Source organism: Bombyx mori, chromosome 24 (assembly GCF_030269925.1).
Source record: "Bombyx mori chromosome 24, ASM3026992v2".
NCBI classification, from domain to species: domain Eukaryota; kingdom Metazoa; phylum Arthropoda; class Insecta; order Lepidoptera; family Bombycidae; genus Bombyx; species Bombyx mori.
This window is the reverse complement of record NC_085130.1, coordinates 10,171,674-10,179,120: the sequence shown is the minus strand read 5'-3', so window position 1 is coordinate 10,179,120 and position 7,447 is coordinate 10,171,674.

Here is a 7,447-nt window from a genome sequence, read left to right as displayed (position 1 = left end):
CTCTCTTCCTTTTCAAATTTATTCAAATTCATTTCTCATTCAAAAATATAAATTTTATAATGGAAAGCCACAATTAAAACTAAATATTTGTAGAAAATTAACATAATATGTACATATATATACATACTACATATTATATTATATACTTAAGTTTAAATACGTATATATAGACGGAGCTAAAGAAGTTTTAATCTCAGTCGTGTGGTCCAAAGCACACTCAATTTTTATAATATTCAAATGATCTTTTAAATAACGCATGATCTAAACTATTTAGTTACCTAACTGATATTTAAGATGTATCTATTCATATTAATATACATTAAACAATTTATAGTGAGTATTTTTTTTAAGTAAGTTTTTTTTTTAAGTAAGTTTTTTTTTTTACGCTCATAATAAAAATTCTACTTTTTTTAAATGGTTAATTCCACTTGCTGCTTATTTTATATGTAGACTGTGAAGTCTAAGAGTTGTTTTTTCATATTTATATTTTTTCGATCATACCTTTTTTTTAATTCCATTTATTTTCGTTTTCTTTTATTTTTGTAAAATGTAAATTTTAGAAAAGCATTTTTATGCATTTACGTATTGTTTTTCGATTCGTTACCGTTGTACTTAAGATTTATTTGTAAAATAAAAAATCTTGATATTTACTACATATTGTTGTTGTTGTTTTTCTTTGTTATAAAATATGATCTATACAAATAAATAAAATTGGAGTGTCTGTTTGTAATAATAAAATAATCACTTTTTACTAAATGCGTTAGTATGTATACCACAGTACATATACCAAAATATATATTTTTTTTATTTTTGTCTGTCTGTCTGTTTGTTCCGGCTAATCTCTGGAAGGGCTAGACCGATTTTGACGAGACTCACTGATAGGTAGCTGGTGATATAAGGAGTAACGTAGGCTACTTTTTAGACCAGCTTCGCCCCGTGGTGTCACTCGCGGTATGACAATAACCGCAGGTAGCATCGCGGGACTCAGCTAGTGGATAAATAAAGTTAATAGACATTGGTGAGGAACCGACCCTCTGAGTTTCTCGCCGGATCTTCTTAGTGAGTCGCGATTCCGATCCGGTGATAGATTCTGTGAAGCGCTGCTCTTGCTATGGGCTAGTGTTAGCAAATTCTCAGATTGAGCCCGTGAGTTCGCCTCGCGAAGTCCGCGCGAAGTTTGAATAGCCCCTACATACTTATAGAATACTAGTGACCCGCCCTCGCTTCGCTTCGGAAACATTAAATTTTATTATTGATAGTTGAGTCCCGCGATGTTACCCGCGGTTATTGTCGTACCGCGAGTGACGCCGCGGGGCGAAGCTAGTCTAGAAAAAAGTAGCCTAAGTTACTCCTTATATCATCAGCTACCTATCAGTGAGTCTCGTCAAAATCGGTCCAGCCGTTCCAGAGATTAGCCGGAACAAACAGACAGACAGACAGACAGTAAAAAATTGTAAAAAATGTTATTTTGGTGTATGTACCATATATATATATGTCGGCACACGTCAGGGATGGCTGAGCGGTAGGTTCCGTCATCACTCGTATTTGATTGAACACAGTTTATAAAAAGTCAATAAAACCTTTTGAATAATAATTATTGAAACTCAACACACACAACTTTCACAATGACAGGGTAAACCGACAGTTTCGTTGCACATACCGACAGACCGACTGACCGACTGACTGACTGACTGACTGACTGACAGAGACTCACTGACTGAGACGGACGGAATTACTGTCTGACACGGAATGCCACGACTCTGTCCACGTACCGCCATTTTATACTGTGGCGTTACGGAGTCTACCCTTCATTTTGTGATATTTATCAAAACAACATTTCATCATTTAAAATAATAATCAAAATCACGACAGCTAAAAGTCGTTATCCACGACACGGCCATTCTGACATGTCACACGTCCCTGTGTGACGCTCCTGCAAGGAAAAGAACCTTCTGCAATATCTAACAGGTTTCGTCTCGGCCACTCCTGATACATTCACGATTGAGGATTGGGATTCGTTTCATTACAAACCATAACGTTAGCTTTCAACAAGATCTTTAACAGACTATGTTAACCTGTGTGAGTAGATAACTTAATTACCCAACTATTAGTGACACACTATACAACTGAAAAATTTCATTAATGCTCAATAAGCATTAGAAACCCGAGTTATTACAAAACAACTCAATCTGAGCAGTATTTCATCAGTATTATGTATCAACCACAAACTATCGTTACAATTACTTCCATCTAGTGAGAGTAACTCATGCCACCTACATCGAGTGACGATAACCCAATTCAAGTGCCACCTCCATCGAGTAGCTCTTGACTACTTATTGCCTCCATCCGGCAAATAAGTGGGACCTCCATCCGGTACCCAACTTCAACACAAAACACTAATGCCTCCATCCGGCACGCAAGTGGAACTTCCATCCAGTACCCACTTCAACCATAAAACACATCGCAATGCCTCCATCCGGCAATAAAACGAACACATCACCTAAATCGAGCGAGGTGTTCAATTACCAGTCATAAATAACACTGAATACTGTTCTTTACTAATCACACAAAATAGGACAACAAAATCTTTACTTTAATCAGTCAGTTGTATCGTGGTCATTTGATCCTACATCTTCTACATCACTAGTGTCAACAAAATCATATAGAACGCTCCTGGCCTGGCTGCCGGTGCAGCTAGTGACATTGCCACCCACATTATCATTAAAACAAATGATAAAACCAATACACATCACTTCACAATATAGAGTCAAGGTCATTAGTAGACCAACACAACAATAGTCTCCATTGAGACCCAGGTCTCCGCTGTACCAATCGATGGAGATACTCTCACCTCACTGATTAGTCTCGTCAGTAGCACTACTTAGAGGCAATCTTATGTAATCATAGGTTCTATTACCAGTTAAAGCCATCTATCTTCATTTCAACAAAATTCAACATCAAATTTTACTAACTTTCCAATGTTCTGGTCTCGTCAAAGTTAATCTCTTACTTTCAGTATCATTTTAAGTAAAAACCTTTAGGGATATGGCACGCGAACTATTAAGAATTCGAAGGGGCTCTCCTCTGTTATTCTTATGGTAGAACAATTTTAAAAAGATGTACGGCTTCTAGCACTTCTTGTCAAGAACAATTCCATGAGCTCATCGCGAGTTTGGTCATCAATAACGCAAGTGTGGGCTTCGAATAAGGACACACTAGATTTAAGTGCTTATTTCGTTGAATGCTCAATCTCACTGAACCGATTAAAACAACTATCGGGTAGTACATGACATAAAAATGAGTAAGTAATAAACCATCGCATAGGATTTGTTCCGTACAGTTTTGGTCAAAACAACAGACTCTTTATGAGAACCTTCGCATAAAATTCCTGAATTATGAAGCTACTACTAATAGATTTCTCGACAAGAGAACATTCGGCACCAGATTCCAAATAAAAATAATACGACTCACCAAATTGTTCTTATTTACCAAAATTTTCCGATATTACGCAGCTACCGGCACGTCGCTCCGCTCGGCCGGTGAATAGTTGACCCATCGAGCGCCGACAGACGGCGCTTGCGTTCCATATCTCGTATTGGCTGCAGCAATCACGTGTCGATTGCGACACGGCCTTCCTGGCTGTACATGTCCTCGTGTGATGGTTAACCTACAATCAAAAACATCCACGAGAACACTTGTTCCGCTCGATCACTCCTTACTACACTTTACGACTTATCGGAAAATTTAAAGTCATCAAAGCTTTAAACTTTTTTTAATACCATTTTAACCAAACCAAACAATAGGGTATACAAAGTTCACTATTCAGCAGCCAGAGCACGTACCACAGTCGTTCATCAAACTTAAAATTTACTCTGTACAAATCAGGCATAGCTTACAGGAACTCAGATCAAAGAAAACTTCCGAGTAAAAATATCTAACGCCACGGCTCTCCAGCCGACCAGCAATCGCAATTGCCCTCATGATGCGCATCCACAGCGTGGATCGCCCGTGTGCATCACCCGCTGACTACACACGATGGTCTTTACAGACCCCGACCTCCGCCAGAGCCAAACGCGCACCGCGCACCCACGGACTACTTGAGTTGCCTCAAGAGACACCGATTTCTACCGGGCTACGACTACGTAATAGCTACTGGTACGGTCGAACACAATACGGCCGATAGACTATCCTTACTCGAGTTTTCACCACAATTTAAGCTTGCTCTTCATCATCATCATTTACATCAACCTCGACTGGTATGTGTCATGCTGGCATTTTTCTTAGCCTATTATGTGGGTATTTGAAAGTACGTTTTGAATTTAAAGCTTTCAATGTGTAACGGTCACCATCCAATACTTCAACTACTTTAAACGGCCCTTTAAACTTCGTATCTAATTTCGTTTGATTACGCTCTTCGATTTAATGTGTGGACGAGCTCACAGCCCACCTTGTGTTAAGTGGTTACTGGAACCCATAGACATCCACAGCGCAAACTCACCACACACCTTGAGATAGAAGTTCTAAGGTCTCAGTATAGTTACAACCGCTGCCCCACCCTTCAAACCGAAATACACCACTGCTTCACGGCAGAAATAGGCAGGGTGATGGTACCCGTGCGGTCGATGGCACTATACGGAGCACGTCTGGTGCCACGTCCTTACCCACGAGAACGTCGCCGCGCTGCGACGCCGGCAGTGCGCGATCGCAGTCAGAGTTATTCAAGGATACCTCACAGTCTCTTACGAGGCGGCGCGCCCTAGCGCAAGTGCAGCCGGAGCGCGGGGGCTCCAATCTCGGCAGTCCGTGCTGGAGGCGTGGTCTCGTCGTTTGGCGGACCCGTCGGCCGGCCTCCGTACCGTCGAGGCGATCTGCCCGGTTCTCGCGGACTGGGTGGGCCGCGACCGCGGATGTCTCACCTCCGGCTACCTGTGCAGACTCACAAGACATTTTACCACCATGCAAACTTCTTACCGCAACAAATCTTACCAGCCACCACGCAAACTACAATTTTACGGGTTCCACCTCTCCTACACGATGTTACTCCCACACTGAGGAAGCCAACCGCGAACACTTGTCAAGCACGCACAAGCACGCACTTCACCGGAAAAACCTGCATCCGCCAGCGGAACCCGAACACCGCCGCATCGCCAGACACGAACGCACCGGACGTCTTATCTTACAGGTCACGACGACTTCAGATGTGTCAATTTTTCTTCCCCACGGAAACTTGCTTTCTTGTTTGCCTGCTTGCTGGAGCCCGAAGTCATCGAACGTGTAATGTTATTGGTATTGAATCTAGTAGATTCTAAAATTTCAGCGACAATTCACAGTCTCATGTCCTGGTTTTACTGCACTAGTGCCATGTAACTAGCAGAAGTCAGCCGCTTAAAATAATTCTTGTCGGAACTACCCACTCGTCATGACAGATCCATTATTGCGATCGAAGTTTCACTTGAGATTTGCACTTGCCTTAATTTCTTGCAATAGCTTGTTACGTGTTGTATTTCCGCTAGTAAATGCCATGTGATGAAGTCGACAGTCAAACTGGGAAACATGAGCCAGAACGTAAGATGTGACGATTTCTTCGTGGCTCAGATCTTCCATCGAGGTAACAGAGACGTTATTACACGACTTACGTATGCTGCATTCACGCTCTTGTGGCGTACCACTACTAGTATTCTGATCTGCATCATGTTTTTTTTGCTGTACATCGAACATGTTCAAACACGTCACGCCAGTGAGAGTAGAGTCCTGATCCCACTTCTGATGTCGGCACACGTCAGGGATGGCTGAGCGGTAGGTTCCGTCATCACTCGTATTTGATTGAACACAGTTTATAAAAAGTCAATAAAACCTTTTGAATAATAATTATTGAAACTCAACACACACAACTTTCACAATGACAGGGTAAACCGACAGTTTCGTTGCACATACCGACAGACCGACTGACCGACTGACTGACTGACTGACTGACAGAGACTCACTGACTGAGACGGACGGAATTACTGTCTGACACGGAATGCCACGACTCTGTCCACGTACCGCCATTTTATACTGTGGCGTTACGGAGTCTACCCTTCATTTTGTGATATTTATCAAAACAACATTTCATCATTTAAAATAATAATCAAAATCACGACAGCTAAAAGTCGTTATCCACGACATATATATATATATATATATATATTCATATGCATGTAGTAAAAAGCGGTTATTTCAATATTACAAACAGACACTCTAATTTTATTTATATGTATAGATAGAATAGGTGTATAGAATAGACTTTCATACTTAAGTCAACTTATTTATTAACACTACAAAATTAATCAAAATAAAAAATATGCTTAGCCTACGTTTTTTTTTATTGCTTAGATTTGTGGAAGAGCTTACAGCCCACGTACCGTTACGTGGTTACTGGAGCCCATACACATCTATAACGTAAATGCGCCATCCGCCGTGAGATATAAGTTCTAAAGTCTCAGTATAGTTACAACGGCTGCCCCGTCCTTCAAACCGAAACGCATTACTGTAGCCTAGGTTTTTTTTTTATTGCTTAGATTTGTGGAAGAGCTTACAGCCCACCTGCCGTTACGTGGTTACTGGAGCCCATAGACATCTATAACGTAAATTCGCCATCCACCGTGAGATATAAGTTCTAAGGTCTCAGTATAGTTACAACGGCTGCCCCGTCCTTCAAACCGAAACGCATTACTGTAGCCTACGTTTTTTTTTTATTGCTTAGATTTGTGGAAGAGCTTGCAGCCCACCTGCCGTGACGTGGTTACTGGAGCCCATAGACATCTATAACGTAAATGCGCCATCCACCGTGAGATATAAGTTCTAAGGTCTCAGTATAGTTACAACGGCTGCCCCGCCCTCCAAAACCGAAACGCATTACTGCTTCACGGCAGAAATAATGTAGGTCCAGGACTACAGGTGGCGTAGCGACCTTCGCGCTAGAAGCTCAATTGATTGTCGAGGAGATACCACAATTGACCCACTGGTCGTGCGTGGAGTATTCCAATCTATAACACAATGCAATATGTATTTTATAAATGGTACACATGAAGATAAATTAACATTTGGCATTGAGATTTGTACCTGAATCAATAAGTACCAAACAAACTTCGAAGACTCTTTAAAGTTACATTACGAATTCGATAGTTTTTCTTAGCGCACAGATTTCCTTCGGAGAGGCTCGGGCGGCTGTTACTAAATCCCACCCTGACTGAGCCCGTGTTCGTCTACCTATCCTCAGGACGCTGGAAAAGCCTGTTTGGCAACAACTCCATTACGAAAAATCCTGTTTTAGAATTGAGGGCGCGCGTTTAAAAGCAAATTGGTTTCAGTAATTTTTTCTCTACCTATTTTTTGGTATCCTCAAGAAGCTATTCCAGCTTCTCCGGGTTGGTAAGCGAACTTATAAGGTTCAGCCAATGACGTAGCT